This window comes from Diadema antillarum, unplaced genomic scaffold, assembly GCF_040938485.1.
Source record: "Diadema antillarum isolate AM-2024a unplaced genomic scaffold, OU_Dant_1.0 seq00000583_RagTag, whole genome shotgun sequence".
Classification (NCBI taxonomy): domain Eukaryota; kingdom Metazoa; phylum Echinodermata; class Echinoidea; order Diadematoida; family Diadematidae; genus Diadema; species Diadema antillarum.
Window position 1 is genome coordinate 379,336 of NW_027271517.1, and position 18,121 is coordinate 397,456.

Genomic DNA, 18,121 nt, shown 5'->3' on the forward strand with positions numbered 1-18,121 from the left:
GTGGCACATACTATTATGATTAAGTGGGAGAAGTTGAATTATCCCACTCAAATGCATGGTAGTTGAATTCACTTAGTTTTGTCTTGCTTTGTTTATTTTCTGGTCATATTTTTAGAAGACTTTCTCTGATCTAAACTTCAAACTGATGTCAGTTTTTTTCTGGATACAACTATAATTGATAAATCGTTTAAACTGGCCAGTAATAGTGATTTTTTTTACATGTTACAAGTTACATTTTATTGTTATCAAAGACATTAGAAATGACCATTTAACTACCACAGCTGAATGTCAAAAGCTGATAGTGGTAACGCTGTATTATATTTATCTATTTCTGTATACACGATATATATAGCAATCTAAATTTTTGCGAATCGGGACTTCCCAACGATTTCACGATCGTGGAGTACTGTACGAAACAGAGAAATGAGTACATGTGCGTCACGTTCATATTGGGATCAGAGTCATTGTTTTTGCATGTCCTGTTTGTTAATAGCACCTGACTCGCGAAAATCGTGAAAATAGAAACCTCGCAAAATATGTGGCGTATACAGTATTTTGTTTGCATGAAATGCATTTTCAGCAGTATAAAAGGAGCATGCCAGTAGTACCATATACAATGTAACTGTGTCACAGACATTGACACGGCCCCCCCCCAAAAAAAAACAAAAACAAAACAAAAACAAAAAACGGTGAGGAAAAACAAAAGTCAATTTTTTCAACCTGTATTTTGTAGACACATTGTGACTTCTTTAGTTTTTCTTTACATGTATGAGCGTTTGATATGAATGAAGATCACAATCACTGGGCACTGCCTTACTCAAGAAGAAATAACAGGAATTAGATTGAAGTTCCTGATTTATATCTAATTGATGATAGTCCCTTGTTCCTTTATTAAACCTCAGTTCTTTACATCATCTAGAGAGGACACAGGTGTGAGTGTGGAAATGTAATCGAGCCTTAATGATGAAGCGTTGGAGTGGCTCCAGCAACTATAAACTTTCGTCCTCCCTAGCAACCAGTATCAACATCTGATGAAAAATGATTGACATGAAATGTGGAGCAACATGAGGAAGAGGTTATGAGAGGAGGAATGTGTGCGTTCTGCTTGAAAATTGTTTGCCACTTACTTGGTTGCTAAGAGATAGGATGGGAAACCTCCCCCCCCCCCCCCCCCCAATGTAGAGACAAAATAGGCATGTGCACGTCCTGGATCTATTTAGTTTACCACCATGGATACCTTCAAATGCCATCCCTATCAGATGTAATGTTGTTTACATTGCAAACCTTAATGGCCATTATGTTTCAAGGTTTTGGAAATGATTAAAGTTCTAGTGGGTATTAGCAACACTGCTGATAACAGCCATTTTGTATAGAGGATGTCATTATGAATACAATTCACGTATAGACTGTCTGATTTTTTTTTTTCTTTTGTTGACAGTATGATTGCCAGAAATCAAACTTAAACTCTATGATGTCATGTACAGTTGAATGCAAATAGATGTATGTACAAGTACATGTATTATCATATTCCTGGCTTTTTCACATTCTTGTTTATGAAATTAAACCATTTAAGAGGACTTTTAATCCATTGTGTCCCGATGTAAGTTTGCTGCATAAATTATTGTCTTGTCCTCTGGCAACTCTGATTTGATACTACAAGTGTACAATTGTATATGATATATCCTATATTAGAGCATACCTGCCAACTGTTCAGTTTTAATCTGAATATTCAGATTTTTCACTGAAAGAAAATGCATTAATTTCAGTGTGTTCTGATTATTTGGAAATATCTGTAATAGTAAAGTATAAAGAATTAATAGAAGTTCAGATTTTTGAATAATTTTTCTTTGTTTGTTCAGATTTATTAAGTCTCAGGGTTGGCAGGTACTGTATGTTAGAGAAAGATTGAATGGAACTTCCTTGAATCTGCACAAAATAAGAATAAAAAGTTTTCAATTTGAGTTAGAAATGTCAATAGCATGTACTGTATCTTTACTCTTCTAAAATGTGTCACTAGTCTAATGATCAGTTATAGATTCAGCAATTCTGAATTTTTTATTTTTTGTGTTTTTTTTTTAATTCTGCTGCAAAAATAATGATATAGTTTGTTCAATATCAGGCTAAAATGAAAGAGCTAATCTTGTGCTTTTTCGTCAACACCAACAATGAATAGTACAGGTACATATTTCAGTAAACAGATAGGGCCTACAGATACAGCACCCAACAACAGAACTGTGGATTGACACAGTGATTGACTGTATTTGCAATGATTACACTGTATGTTATGGGCTTTACAGTTTTTTGTTGAATTTCTTCAGGCCATTTTTCAGATTACCTATTGACAGCCTGTTGATGACTATAAATGTCCCATTTAATATAAAAAGGTGATAAGGTAGCATTTTTTTTTTCTGGATTTAGCAACCTCTTTTAGCAACAGCCAGTCAGGATGCAGGATTCTCACCATGACATTTGCCATTGCAGCAAGATTTTCTATTTATAGCAACTTTTTTTAATTTTTTTTTTAAAATGAACTGCAACCCTGATGACCTCATCACAGACTTGTGTTTTCTCCTTATTTTTTTTCTTCAATCTAACAATTCTGAATTTGTCAATCTTTCCACATTCATTAGCCACATGATAAAACCAGACAAACAGAATTGCAGAGATTTCATAAAAATCTGATGAAATGTCAATCATTTCACTCATCTGACTTTGCTGTATTTACAAACTGTATTAAAGCAAATTTAGACATGGCATGGACTTGTCATTTTATCAAAATTGTACAAATACTGTTCAGTTTGCAGCAAAGTACACAGAGATGAACTGACACAATTTTACACAAACGTATGTATACGCACTCACAAATGCAAACACACACACACACACACACACACACATATCCCTTGTTACCATATATGGCCTTGATATCACTTGTCATTGCTTGCGAGGCAATATATCATTACTCCTGACAGATGTGTGTGTGCCTCTCTGCATTGCTTTGCAGGGTACGATTGTAGGCTGCTCCCTGCTGGGAATGTCATGTCTAGAAACATTGGCATGGAGGTGATTAACATTAAATTTTCTTATGTCAGTCCTCAGGGGCAACATTTGCAAGGGCATGCTTTCCCATGTCAAAAGATAATACACAATGTAATGTGACTCCTGCTTGTATTGTGATAACCTGGTGATAACTGACTGTAAGATTGCTATTGACAAGTGTTGTTACTGCTGTATGCTTACCAGCTGCATTTGTGTCACAACTTGCGGGACTTGTGTATATTGGTAGGGCCCTTTCAGATTGGCCAAGAACTCATTTGTAAAATGTGTTTAGTTCTAAACAAGCTTTATGCTAGTGGAATTATTTTTTTCCCTAGTTTGTTAAAATCTGGAAGTGCCAAGCACAAATTACGATATGCCAATCACAGTCGATAATGTTTTCTGTTGGAGTGTTGGTCAATTGTGCATATTTGCAGTCTGAAAAGATTGAGGCAGGGCTAACACCCATGTACAGATCTTAAAATCACTGCTGTCAGTGTGCGCAAATCAGTACATACGCTTGCCTGTATAGAGTATTAAGAGTTGCTTGTCCAATGGACTTTGTGGCAAAGCTGTTGTGAGGAAGGGCATTTACATTGAGGCTCATTTCAGTGTCTCAGCACTCCATACTAAAGCAGGTTTAGATCAGCAACAAGTTCTTTTTGAGCAACAAGTTCTTTTTGAGGATGAAACACCTCTGTGTCATTAGAATGTCTTTAATAGTGGGGTCAATTGATGAAGAAAAGTTTTTTTCTTTATTATCATATCTTTTAGTAATCAATTTGTACATGTTTAATAATTGAATGTCAAAGTTATTACTGTATACGCCATATATTTCGCGATTCTAAATTTTCGCGAATAAGGAATTCCCGACGATGTCGCGGATGTCGCGAGTGGTTAGATTTGCGACCGTGGAGCCTTGTACTGAACAGAGAAGTGCACACGCGTATGTCACATTCACATAGGGATCAGAGTCTACATTTTCGCGTGTCTTTAATTTCGCGAATAGCACCTGACTCGCGAAATTCGCGAAAATAAAAACCTCTCAAAATATTTGGCGTATACAGTATAGCCGTACTCAAGAAGGAACCAGGGATGTGCAATCATGTTCCCAATGGTCATGCAAGAGAGTTTAGAAACAAGATCACCAACAGTTTTTCATAATTGTGAGACACCTCAACTTTATGAGAATCTGTTGCTGGTGTCAACTAATGAAGAATTATTTTTTTAGTAACACCTCTTACTATATATATTTAATTGAAATATTTAGGTTATTATTTATAGCCATTCATGAGAAGGAATACCAGGATATAAAATGACAGTCAAATTTCTGGTGATTGTGCCAGGGAGAGCGAGAGAGAGAGAGAGAGAGAGAGAGGGAGAGAGAGAGAGTTGTACAGCAAAAAGTTCATTAAAAATGGAGTATGTTCATTAACTGATTAATAAATTAATTAATTAATCCATTAATTAATTAAATATTAATTCATTCATCCATCCATTCATTCATTCAATTTTACTTACTAAAACATGCATACATAAAAATTGACAACAATATGACAAATATAACATGACAATGTGATAAAGCAAACAAACATTATGCATATCATATACATACAATATGTAGATCAATTTGTTTTTTTAATACATACATTGTCATCTTTGTAGTTCAAAGTAGTATTATCGTGGTGTAAGACTTACCAACTGTTATATTTGTTACAAATTTATGAATACATGTAAAATAACAATACCAGTATTGTGTGAAGAATATATATTAATTAGTTCATGACAGTTTGTGACCATGGTAGTCTTGGCCTGGTTTCCTACCGAAGAGGGACCATAGCATCCAAAACACTGACAGCTGATAGTAATGTCCCAAGATACCTTTTGGGAAAAGGTAAGAGATTTCATCACAATTTCACACTGATAAAAAAGTCATCCTGCCATATTCTTTGAAATGTATTCTGACCAGATTTGTCAGGAAGGATCCCTTGTAATCATGTAGGGAAAGCAGAATCAGTCAGAAAGTACATGGTGGCCCTAGGGTAAACAGGTAAATTGCTACTTGTGTGTGTGTGTGTGTGTGTGTGGGTGTGTGTGTGTAGAATACCCCTAAGGGTAAAGATTAGTATGCAGTGTGTATTGCAAAATTCTTTTTGAGGCTCCTAAAGAGGTAGTCATTAATAGAATAATGACATGTACCGGTATCAAGAGGTACCACAGCAAAATTGCCTCGATGTAAATAATAAATAAAACCCGTTGAGGACAAGTCCCGAGTATACTTGGGCAAGGATCTATGGGAAATGTGTGTTGTAGCAAGATCAGCCCATCCTCAACGGGTTAAGCGATGGCTGGTATTGGCCCTTGAAAATCACTCCACATGAAACCCAGTATGTGGGCATTACATTATTATTGATTTTGAATAGGTGGCAGTTTTTCGTACGAAAACTGTTGCAGATTCAAAGTCCATAATAAGAAAACAATGACTAAAACAAGATGAGTGGATATAGGGGGTGGATGCTTCCACTGTTTGTAGTCTTGCCACTTCAGACATACTATTGCCAGGGATGGTGTTAGGTGCAAGTCATACAATGACAAAAAAAGAAAAAGAAAAAGAAGAAGTAGAAATTTGAACTTGAACTTTATTCTGTTTCATTTAAAAACATATCATTTGTACAGTAACAAACTAAGGACAGGGAACGAGTACATGAACATGCAATACATAACAAATAATAACTATAAATGAAACATGGAAACTACAAAAGACCAGATTCTTGTCATGGTTGTTCCCAAATCTAGACTCAACTGCATGAAGATGCCCAGGACAGCAGGATGCTAGGGGAAACTTACAACATGAGTATAAAAATCTAGACTAATGCTGGGAAAGATGTTACAAGCAGAGCTAGACATCCGCAGGGACCATTATCTTTATAGTGGAAAAGGAGGAGTTGAGGTGACTAGGGGCCGCCAGAGAATGACAAATGCATTTGACCTCTGTGTGCCGGTGGTGATAATAATATACATCTGCCCAACCCACCTCATTGATGAGGTAATGCCAGAGATGAAACAGAAAATAAAGGGGGGGGGAGGGGTTTGGGAGGAGGAGTTGGAGAGAGAGAGAGAGAGAGAGAGAGAGAAGAGAGGAAGAGAAAGAAGAGAGGAGAGAACATGGCTGCCAGTCTGGGCATTCGGAGGCAGAGATGCCAACTTGACTATGGGGCATTATAGTCTGGTTATGGATGGCAGCAATGACCATGGATACATGTGTCTGTGTGGCTGTACTGCTCCGAATTATCTCTTCATTAAAGAGGCGTGGTGGACAGGCATTTCCACTGTCTCCAGCAGCGTGTCTCCTGAAGTTAAAGGCACCATTCAACAATCTTCTTAATGCCGGTTTAGAAAATGAGTGAAAATGAAATGGGGAAAATGGGATTCCATCGGGATGTGAGCTGTATGGTGTGATGCACTCGTACTACTGGAGTCTGTGGAAATCTGAAGCTAGGAAAATCTCATGGTTGAAAAATCACTTTAATGCTATTGAAATTCTTCAAAAGGTGACACCCCCCCCCCCCCCCCCCCCCGAAAAAAAAAAACAAAACAAAACAAAAAACCCAAAAAAACTGTGTAACAAGGTTTATCATTCTCAATACTTCCAGTAGCTGGGGTTATGATCATTTATTCAGTTAACACTAATAACAGTTCACAATTTTTCAGCATGATGATGTTTGTTCATAAATTCCATGTCAGTGACAACGTAATTCTCAAAACTAACAGTCATGTTATTTGAATAAAATGATAATTTTGCTGGCTAAAAGCAATGTGATTTTCAGTTCAAATACACTTGTAAGAAAAAAAAAACTCTACAGGTATTATAAAACATTCAGAGAATTGTGCTGCCATTATCAAGAAAACCTTTAAACAAATTTTATCATGCTGTCAGAGAATAGGTTAGCATTGGGACTATGCGGCTGGGCAATCTACCTCTTTATGTTATTCTTTGATTTTAGGTATCACCTAAATGTCATTGATCTTCAGAAATCATTAATGCATTTGTAGTCTTTCAAATTTAGTAGAATGTATTTTCAAGGTTTTTTGGTGTGTTTTTTTTTTGCGAGATTATATCAAAACCATCATTTAAAATGTACTATGTTGAACTGAAAACAATTAAATAATGCTAATCACTCATTAAATATTTTTTTTTTTCATACAAGTTTTGCTAAAAGGAAGAAAGATGAATTATACATTTCAGTATTCCAGAGGTCATGTGAAATCAGTTACAAAGGGGTGAAATGACCTTTGGAGTTACTGTGGACAAATTTAACTGTAACACTACTATTCTTTTGCTGTCTAGCTATTAAAAAAAAGAAAATCATTGTTCAAAGTCAAACTGCTTAAGATATTTGCTGGAACATTTGTCGTGATGCAATGAATAGAATTGATGTGGCACTTTGTTACATTTTAGCAAATTTCTTTGTCCTAAGACATTGATTTTTTTTCTCAACATTTTTTGGTAACATTACTAACCAATCTTTCAAGTTATCATGGCAACTCTAATATTTGTGTAATTGTATTCATTCTTTTCTATATCATAATACTGGGGAAGGATGAACATGTTGTAACATGACTGAGACTTGAAATGAATAGGTGGTGATTACTAAAAGTAAATTATAGGTAAATTTGCTTAAATGTAATGTTACTAACCACGGAATTGCCCAGCTTATATTGTTTTTTAAACTAGACACATTGTTAGATGGTACCTTTATTCACACGCTTGTGGACAACCTTGGCAAAAAAGTTCCTGACAGGAAACAGTATGTGTAGCTAAAGGCTCGATTGATCTCTGGCTCATTAGCCAACTTTTAATCATACAAAACCTCACCCTTTGGGTAATAACTATCTTAAATAAAATGTAACTCCTGCATCTTAAGGTTTTACATTCTTCAGATACAGTATCCTGTCTCTTGTATGTAATGCAATAAAAGATGCTGCTTACAGTGTAAACAAATTAGTACGTTATTGACTGTAATTGAACAGTCAGTGTGTGTGTAATCTCTGTGCATGTGATGCAAGCGTTCAAAGTGCGTTCACACTCGCCTATCTATGTCAGCGAGATAGCAGTGTTTATGTTTGCCCTTTTCCAGACCAGTCTCATGCTGCCTCACCGTGATAATGTAATCTGGTTTGTTATAGCCTAATGAACTTGTGGTTGCACACAAGTACTGTGAAGGAAATGATAGTGCTACTTTCTCATTATCTGGGCTAGGGAAAGCTTCCTGCTCAGCTCAGATACTTGCAGTAAAATACCCCTTTCACACTGACAAAATTTCACTTGCCTGATGATGTTGTATGAAATGTCTGGCAGGTGAAATTGTGTGTAAAATGTGAGATGACTTTTCAGAAATTTTACCTTCTACTGTCCCTAGTAAACTCCTGGATGCCCTCGGGAAACTTTGGGGTGATGTTTTTAGTGTAAAAGGCATTGCGGGTAAGCTCAAGAGCGAAAATAAAGGCCAGTATGGCAACAATGTCTTTGCGAGCCATTTCGTGCATGCGTCATAACGTGCACCTCCACTGCAGAAAAGCAGACGACAAAAATTCAACAGCTAGCTCATTCGCTATAAGTAAAAGAAATTAAAAAAATTGTGTGTACAGCTGTATTTGGGTATGTATGCATAAATGTACACTATACACAGTATGTGTAATGGATGTAGGTCAATTAATAGAAGTATAAAGGAAGACAAGAGAAAGAGAGAGAGAGGGGGGGGGGGGGGGGGGGGAGTGGAGTCTATTGTTACGTTCCAAAGCCTTTCTTGCTGCTGTTATCCATTCTTCATTTCCTACACTAGTTAGCCTTATTCACAGGCCCTTGCGATGAAAAGTGATGTGATAATCTGCAAGTGGAGTGAGCTAAAAGCCAAGTGTGTCAGCATGATTGCTTTTTGGATCTGCGAGTGTGATTACAAAAGTATGTCTCTTGAGCCTGGAAAAATTGTGAATCCACTCTTATTGAATCATTAACTCTTTATGTGCCATGTTCGCACGTCCGACTCAGTCGACGGCATGCCAACTTCGCATATTCTACTCAACAAACAAAGCCACCAAAACCGATCGATAAATCGCTAATCCCGCGGTACAATCAAAGCGTTTCTTGCGCTTTTGTTCTTCTCTCATACGGCTTGCATTCTATGTGGTGATTGACTATCAAGCGGTGTTCCCAACTAGATTTGCATGGACATTCTAAGTTTCTGTCAGTATTTTATGTGCAAAAGTCATGCCTTTACAGTAATGTAGCAATTGGTTATTCAAAAGAAAAATTGAAAATAGAATTGTTATACATTGTATATGGAAGCAACGTTTGGCATTCCTCTTTAACTTTGCTCACTATTATGTCCAGCTTAACAGAAATTTGCAGAAGTTATACAGATTGGAAAAACAGAATTCTTTCTCAAAGCATGACTGCCTTCATGTCTCAGAATAACGTGGCACACAGGGTGTTTCCACCATGGCACATAAAGAGTTAATAGGTCAGTCACTGTGACCATGGACCTACTACACATAGACGATGAACGGATGTCTTTCTTTGATCCCATCATCACCACCGCCACCTGATTATGTGCATCTTAATGAGTACATTCAGGTGTCTGGACAGTAACGATTGTGTGATCATGTATCGTTTCCCTCATTTCAGTCTTGTTTCGCTGATGTGCCTTTTTCAGACGGAAATGTCTTTGAATAAATACGTAGGATGAGGAGCAGCAAAACCTGAGAACATGACAAATTTTGTGTCAAAAGATGGGTAATTGCTGATTCGCACATTTTCGCACACGCATAAGACCTTGCCTAATGGCAAGATATACCTGTTCTCTACCATTACCTACCATTACCTGCTCTGGAATAAGCTGTGGAAAAGTGAAATATTGAGATCACAAATGACAATCATTCTGCCAAAATGTTAGCTTTCTTTAAAAAACTGCCTGCTTCTCCCAAGTGAAATTGTTTGAGGCATGATTTCATAACATACACCACAACAGCACATTCACTTTACTTGATTTTTGTGAGTTATTTTCTTCTGCGCCGTTCTTCTCCCGGCTTGCTGGCTGTGACGATCAAGGGATCAAAGCAGTGAAGCATGTTAAAAATGTCTTTGTTTCCCTTTTGAGATGTGCAGGTGCATGATATGGATGAATGTCCGTGTATACTAGGTCCATGCTGTGACCAGTGGGATGGTTAGATTATTTTGTCCGTCGGCCGTCAGTACGCAATGTATCCATGAGCTTCTGTAAATGGAGCCCTGCTAATTACGATAACTGTTTTTGCTTCAAATGCTGGTATAGTGGTATTCAGTTCTAAGACATTTATAAGTTAATTTATTAAAAGGGATTTACCTCCAGATAAGTGAATACGTTAGAAATATTAGTATAAACTTCATGAAGTTTCAGGAAAATCAGGTAGTAGGTTCAGAAGTAATGAATTTTTAACATTTGGCCTAGATATGTGTGCGGTCATCCTTACAAATGTGTACCTAGTGAGACTGCATCTATTGATGATGTCACAGTAGGGCAATGATTAATATGAAAATGTATGATGAAAAATGCTACACAACTTTGTTTTTGTTTTCGTTTTTTTGATGAAAAATATGCATCCCTTAGAATTATGCATAAAAACATGCGTACTGTACAAACATAACAAAGTGGTCTATACATTGTATATACAAATAAATGAAGGGGGTCTATCGCTTGTATTACAATCATGATGCAAACACAACATCAGAATTCACTGCACAGTGGATAAAAGTGCTAAAAAATACAAAATCTAGGGTAAATTTGCCCTGAAACAGGTCTCAAATGGCCCTCTGGATGGACTTGCCTCTTGCTGGTAAACTTGACTTAACCTATCGAGGACAAGTCCCGAGCATACTCGGGCAGGGGTTTGTGAGAAATGCGTGTTGTAGCAAAATTAGCCTGTCCTCAATGGGTTAATCTTGCGTGATGACCCTTTGCTTGCACTGTTGGCAGTTATTACATGTATATGATGAAAGGCCCTTTAACAAAGATTAGTCCAACCCAGGAAGGAGGCTCTTCAAGTGAAGGACCTCTTGAAATTGAATGAAGGCTTTTTACGTAGTCTCTAAACAAATTGTGACATGGTATTGCAAGGCAGATTCCTTTACTTCCTTATTGCTCTACAAATGGGATATTCACTTCTCAGAATATTTAAGAGTATTTTTGCAGAGTGAATTTTTGGGAAGATCTGTAATGCGTGAAAAACAGAAGAAGATGCTTGGGAATTTTTGATGTCACTCTCACAGAAGTGTAAAGATTTTTAAAAAAAATCTTAAATAAAATTGTGGTTTTTTTAAAAGTTCTATTGTGTGCTTCCATGGTAAAAGCTGCTGGGGTTATTTTGTTTTTTGTTTGTGCATCTGTCCATCTTTCCCACCCACGTTCAGTAATTTGAATAAGCCAAAACACGGGATGAACTTTCTGGGTATCTGGTGCAAGTTGTGACATGACATTTGCTCCTGCGACAAGTGCTTCAGTCTTATTTTCTCGAAGGACTTAGGGTTGGGGTCAGGGTTGTGATAGGGTTTTAGATTTAGTTTGAAGTGAGGATTGGGATTAGGGTTAGGGCTATGTTTGTGGGTAGAATTAAAAGTCCTGTTTATGGTTTGATTTCTTAAACAAGAGAATTCCACAAAATTTCTTTTCTTATGAAAAGTGTAGGCCTACATTCCTTTGACTTGTGACTGACATACAGGTGATGTTATTCCCTGTTTTCAAACATTAGTAACTCAGTTGCTCTCATTATGCTAGAAGAAATTAAATTCTGCAGAATTATCCCTATATTTTCTTTATATCTTTGTTATGTAGTGATATCACTGAAATCTTCTCATCCAGCAGTAGCTGCACCAGAACTCGAATGGATTTTCCAATTTTCCTCAAGTTTTCTCTGATGTGTTTTACTAATATCATTGCATTCACTCAATCAACATTAGCATGTATATTTAGCAGAACTTCCCCTTTTAAATACATGGAATTCGGACTAAGCACTGCTGTCCAATTGATATCAGCGGTTATAGCCTGTCCAGTTCAAAGGAAGTTGATAACACCTGCCATGTCCATCAAAAGGCCCCAACTTTTGCTCCAGTTGTGTAACTTCCTTTGTGTATTTCATGAGGCAAACATGGCCTGTTTATTCAGCTTCAAGCTTTGATATGGTACACGTGTACATCAGCATGAATATTCCAATTGCCATTTAAAGTTTTAGGGTATGTTTTAAAGGGTAATGATAATTATGATGATAATAATGATAATAATAATAATAATAATGATTATAAAACTAATAATAATAATAATCATAATGATAATAATAATGATAATGATGATGATGATGATAATAATAATAATAATAATAATAATAATAATAACACATTCTTATATTATACCATCACACAAAATATAACAACAAAAATTACAATTTACCAAACACAATATATTACTCTAAAATAACTATTTCTTATACGTACATAAAGGGTCAGAGTTGCTAATACAAATGTACATCTGACATAACTACATTAATGAGTTCAAATTCAACAATCATATGCTACTGTCAGGGTCGGCGCAGCCGTGGGGGCCGTGGGGGCTCGGGCCCCCACACTTTTTGTGCACCATACAAAGGAATACATAAGGTGTCATCACTTTGTTAGCTCATGAAACCCGGAAGTGGGCCCCCACACTTTTGAAAACACTGTGTATAGATAAGTTTTGAGTTTTTGTTTGAGATTGTCTATTGGCATGTTATTTCTCAGTGGGTCTGGCAGAGAATTCCATAAAGTAGGTGCGGCAAAAGAGAAAAGAAAGTAATACCCAAATATACAGATAGTCATAGAGAGGACAAAAGAAAAGTATGAAGATATTGTTTAGATTTGTTCTTTGTTCTTTGTCAAGGAGTATGATTCCCAGTATGATGTGCCGCTGTTGGGGTGACAAAACCTCGTATCTAAAAAATGTCAGATGTTCAAGAGTGCGAATAAATATGGCAGTCAAAGCACTATAGTGCAAATGGAGTCACCTTTTCTTTGACATGCTGTGGTGGCTTCATTTTGGGGGTAAGACAGCTGAGATGTAGGCCTAAACCCAAAAAGTGATTTTCACCAAAATTTGAGATACAAGGTGTTGTACCACCCCAACGATGATGCAATTTTGCAGATCAGCGGTTGGCTGTGAAGAGTTCCAACCCATGCTGAAGGCAATCTCTCTAATGAAATGGGAAATAAAACATACACGGAGCCTGGGCCATCTGATCAAAAACATGTAATGTTAATTTTGTAAATCATTTGTGTCTTCATGTCAAGGCATTATACATATGTCAGTCAAATGTGCTGGTTGGTAGTGACATTGACTGTGGCTGTTTTGTTTCCAAATACGATGCCGTAGGACAGGATATCCATGTTGACATACAGCTGTATAGCGGACAGCAAGATGAGCTGTGTCATCATTCCTGTGATATCGATCAGGAAACCTGTGATTATTGAGTGTTTCTCCCTGTTACTTCATTCTGACAGTTTCCTGAATCTGTTTGCAAAGCTTTCAACATTGTAACTCTTGATTGCAAATCATTGTAAGGTCATGGGGGGGGGGGGGGGGAGGGAGAAGAATAGACAGCCTACATAGAGACCAGAGTGTTAATACATTTATTATTTGAGCCAAATGGCTGATGAGAAAATCAGATTCCTTTCGCCAAAGGGGGTCGGAAGATGACGAAACATTTCTGAGACTAAAGGAAAGGATAGACATAAAGCTGTTTTTTCCTCTCTCTTTTATACTTCTGAACATGTTGACACTTACAGTTTGTGCCCAAACAATTTTCACACAATGCCATCCTAACACAACAGGATGTATTACAGTGAAATTTTGTTCAAATTTGGTCGGCCTGAAAAAGCAGTCTATTTAATCAGTGCTCGTGAAAGTTGCTATTAAAGTGCTGAGAATCTGTGTCTCATGTTCTGCCCATGATTTTTGCATCTATTATTCATATGCAAAAGCCTGTACTTTTATGAATGTTTTAGTGTGATCGTAAAGATTGGAGAATGATAGAATTTAAAATTCATACTTATTTTCGTATTGGTCGTATCTAACAGCGTTGGTGGATTTAATGCTGTAATGCATTGTCATCTATGCGTGTGTGAGCACCCTTTAACCAGTTGTGAGGGATACAAATTTTAGTGCTACCCAATTTCCACTCCCCAGGAGCAATTTTCCAAAAGAAAATTGAGTGCAAACCACATCAAAATTGTAAATCTTCATAAATGAGGTATTACCATGCTTATACCATCTCCTGTAATGAAACTAGGCATCTTCTGGTTTTAGAAATAATTTCCAGCCCTGTTTATGAGGGCATAACTTCTGAGTCATATTTTGATTCTTGGATAGACCCTGAAAGTACAGCACACTGGAAGAATTTAAGGCATGCAGACAAAGAAGCTGTATATATCAACCCAGTCTCCTGTTTAAAGGGTGTGTACAGTTTTGGTCGAGGTGATGATTTAGCTTCTAACGTTTTGCGAGATATTCAGAAACCACTCTATGAGATGTCAAAGAGCATGCAATTCTAAGGGGTATCAAAAGTTTATTTGATGAAAATCGGTTTTGAAATGGCTGAGATATCCAAAAACAAGGTGAAACAAAGAGATCCTAATAAAAGGTGTGGCCTGTCGCCTTTTATTATTATCACTTTTTTTTTGTGGATATCTGAGCCATTTGAAAACCAATTTTCATCAAATAAACGTTGAATCCTTCTTAAAATTATATGCTCTTTTATATTTCATAAGAGGTTTCTCATTATCTCACTTAGGAATGTTCAAAACATGAATCCCCACCTCAGCCAGTACTGTACAGTCCCTTTAAACCAAGGAGGTGGAGGAGAGACCCTCCGTAGTTTAACTCTATCTCTCCCATGGTTCCTGGCCTTCTGGTGCCTTAAAGGTTTGAATCAGCTGTTGAGCAAATATGGCAAATTTCAGTAAGAGATCTTTTATAGGAAGATAGCATTCGATTCCAGGCTGTGCCATTGTTCGTATGAAACTCCCTCCTGTAGTTGTAAAACAGCACATGAAAGGGAAAAGGAGTTGTGAATGTATTGTTGAGTTTCATATTAGTGCCTGCAACATCCCTGTAGCTGCTGAGGGATTGAAGTATTTCATTAGAACATGAGGATATTAAAGACAATGGAATGATCTCTGTAGTGATATTTGTTAGTCCTGCTCCTATTGGGTTTCCAAACTCAATATTTTCAGTGCAGTCTGGGGCCTGTTTCACAAAGATTCTAAGTCGATCTTATTGCAGATTCAAGATTGACTAAAAATTATGGTAGGCCTATACCACTCGTTTCCCTGTTCAATTTTGTTAGCCTTTCACCATCCACTTCGAATTATCATCAATATTTACAGAATAATTTCTTTGTTATTTATTTTATCTTGTATTATCAATGGCTACATGAAAAAAGTCTCCAAAATCTTCATTTTCATTAGAAAGTTGAGCAACGTTGAAGACACACACAGCATACCATGATTGGTAGCTAATCTTAAATTCTAAGATTGACTTTAGATTCTTTGTGATACAGGCCCCAGGCCCCAAAGTATCAGTTAGACAATGCTTGCAAGTATTAGCAGACAATCTGTCCAAGTACAGATTTGTTTTTATGCCTCCGCTACGAAGTGGCCGGAGGCATTATGTTTTCGGGTCGTCCGTCCGTCCGTCCGTCCGTCCGTCCGTCCGTCCGTCCGTCCGTCCGTCCGTCCGTCCGTCCGTCCGTCCGTCCGTACGTACGTCCGTACGTCCGTCCGTCCCGTTTTGTTTTTGTCGATATCTCAAGAACCGTGTGGTGGTTTTACATCAAACTTGGTATGAGGGTATATCCTTGGGGGATAATACTTTGTGTGGATTTTAGGGTCACAGGGTCAAAGGTCAAAGGTCACAGGTTATTTTGTGGAAAAAAAAATTGAAATTTCATGTTTTTCTCCATATCTCGCAAATGGTTCAAGGTATCTTCATGGAACTTAGTATATATGCTTTTACCGATGGGCAGTGATTATCTAGGGAAGTTGGGGGTCATGGGTCAAAGGTCAGGGGGTCAAAGGTCGAGGTCAACTCCTCAAAATATCGCTACTTTCCTTAAAATGCAATATGCCTGAAGGTTTTTTTTTAAAAACTTGATGTATGGCATGTATTACCCAATATATATTTTTGGGGAAGTTTCTTGCCTAAAGGTCAAAGGTCAAAAGGTAAAAGGTCAAGTGAAAGTGCTAAATTGCACTTTTTCTTCCACATCTCGAAAGTAACTCAAGGTATCATCATGAAACTTACATATTTATGCATGTTCAACCTAACAGTGATTCTCTTTGGAACTGTGAGGTCAAAGGTCAAAGACCAGGTTTAGATAATGCTATTTTCCCATTTGATACTGAAATTATACTTTTTCTCAATACCTTGAAAATTACTCAATGCATAAACTTATAAAAGGGTCAAAAGTCAAGTAAAAATCATCAATTCCCCAAATACCTGCACTCTTACATTTTAATCATTCATCCAATTGAACCTAGTTCTAGGAAAGTGAACATTCAGCACATTTGTGTCAAACCTGTCATTTTAATATTTTGCCAATTGTGTGAAACTGTCATCACACATTGTCAAGACATTGTACTATAGACCTATTAGGAGAACCATGCATTATGGCGGAGGCATATCAGTAGCCGTAGCGATATATCTAGTTTTGTTTTTTTTTTCTTTTTTAAAGATTAGCACAAGATTTTTTCTGGACAAATAGGTGGCCTACTATATTGATGTTTTAAGTGTGTTCTGTAGGCAATAAACTTGTTTAATAAATAAGCCTGTTTTCAACACACATTCTATCAGTTGTCTTCTTTGATATTCTTACAGGAGCAGGGAGAAATTTTGTTAGAAAGCACAAAACATCTGAAATATTCAGGTCATTTTTCAAAAGTTTGCTGCGTCTTTAAAAGGAACGTATAGCAGGGCTGCACACTAAACCTATTTTGTTTACTGGTCTAGCCTGTCTGTCTGACCAGTAGGTACCCAGTATTCCCATGTTTTACTGGTCCATTCTTGAAAATGTTACTGGTCCTACAGTGAATTTTACTGGTCAGGGACCATCAGACCAGTGCCATTATGCAGCACTGGGTATAGTATTGGTGGAGATGAGGATTGGGCTTTTAACTTTTTGCGAGATACCAAGAAACCACTCATGAAATAGTACAGAGCATACCATTCTAAGAGGAATTCAAAGTTTATTTGAAGAAAATTGATTTTGGAATGGCTGAGACATCAAAAAACAAAGTAAAACAAAGCGATTGTACACCTTTCGTTAGGATCGCTCTGTTATCAGATCTCAGTCATTTCAAAACAGATTTTCATCAAATAGATATTGAATTCCTCTGGGAATTACATGCTCTTTCATATTCCACTAGAGGTTTCTCATTCATTCACCAAAAAAATATTAGAAATCTGAAGTTAGGTCTCCACCAAAACTATATGATCCCTTTAAGCAGTAATTTTTTTTTTTTCTCATTAACATGGTGACCAACTGATGGCAGTTGCCTAGTATTCAGATGCCGTGAACCCACCTATGGATGTCGTTGTCACTTTATTGGATTCGGTGGACAACAGCCTTAATGAAAAGTCCATAAAACAGGCACTTTATGTGAGTGGACGACAACCTGCATAATTAACAAGGCTATACCATCCTCGGTACACTACACTGTATATAGTCCTCTGCCTAAAGATAAGCTTGTGGACTCTGAATATCAATTAATTAACACTTTACAGTGATGACCATCTCCCATAAAACTTGTCAAACTTGCCACTCTCCATTAAACTGTCCAGAATCGTGACGGCATCTTGTGGATATACGTAGCAATAAGCTACGCATTTATTGGTAAAAAAGCTTTCAACAAACCCAAGTAATAATAGAGTAAGGTTTTATGTATATGTTCGTCAAGTGAGATACCAATGAAATTTCTATTATGAACAGTTACAAAGAAAGAGAGATGGAACCCAGAGGCGTCCGTGCA

The 18,121-nt window shown here is 37.1% G+C and overlaps 1 protein-coding gene across 1 annotated transcript in view; it reads left to right on the forward strand.

Moving 5' to 3' along the window:
• The window catches only part of LOC139735525 (nucleoredoxin-like), a 48,112-nt gene that overhangs the window by 1,525 nt on the left and 28,466 nt on the right, over positions 1 to 18,121 (forward strand). The window lies entirely within an intron of this gene.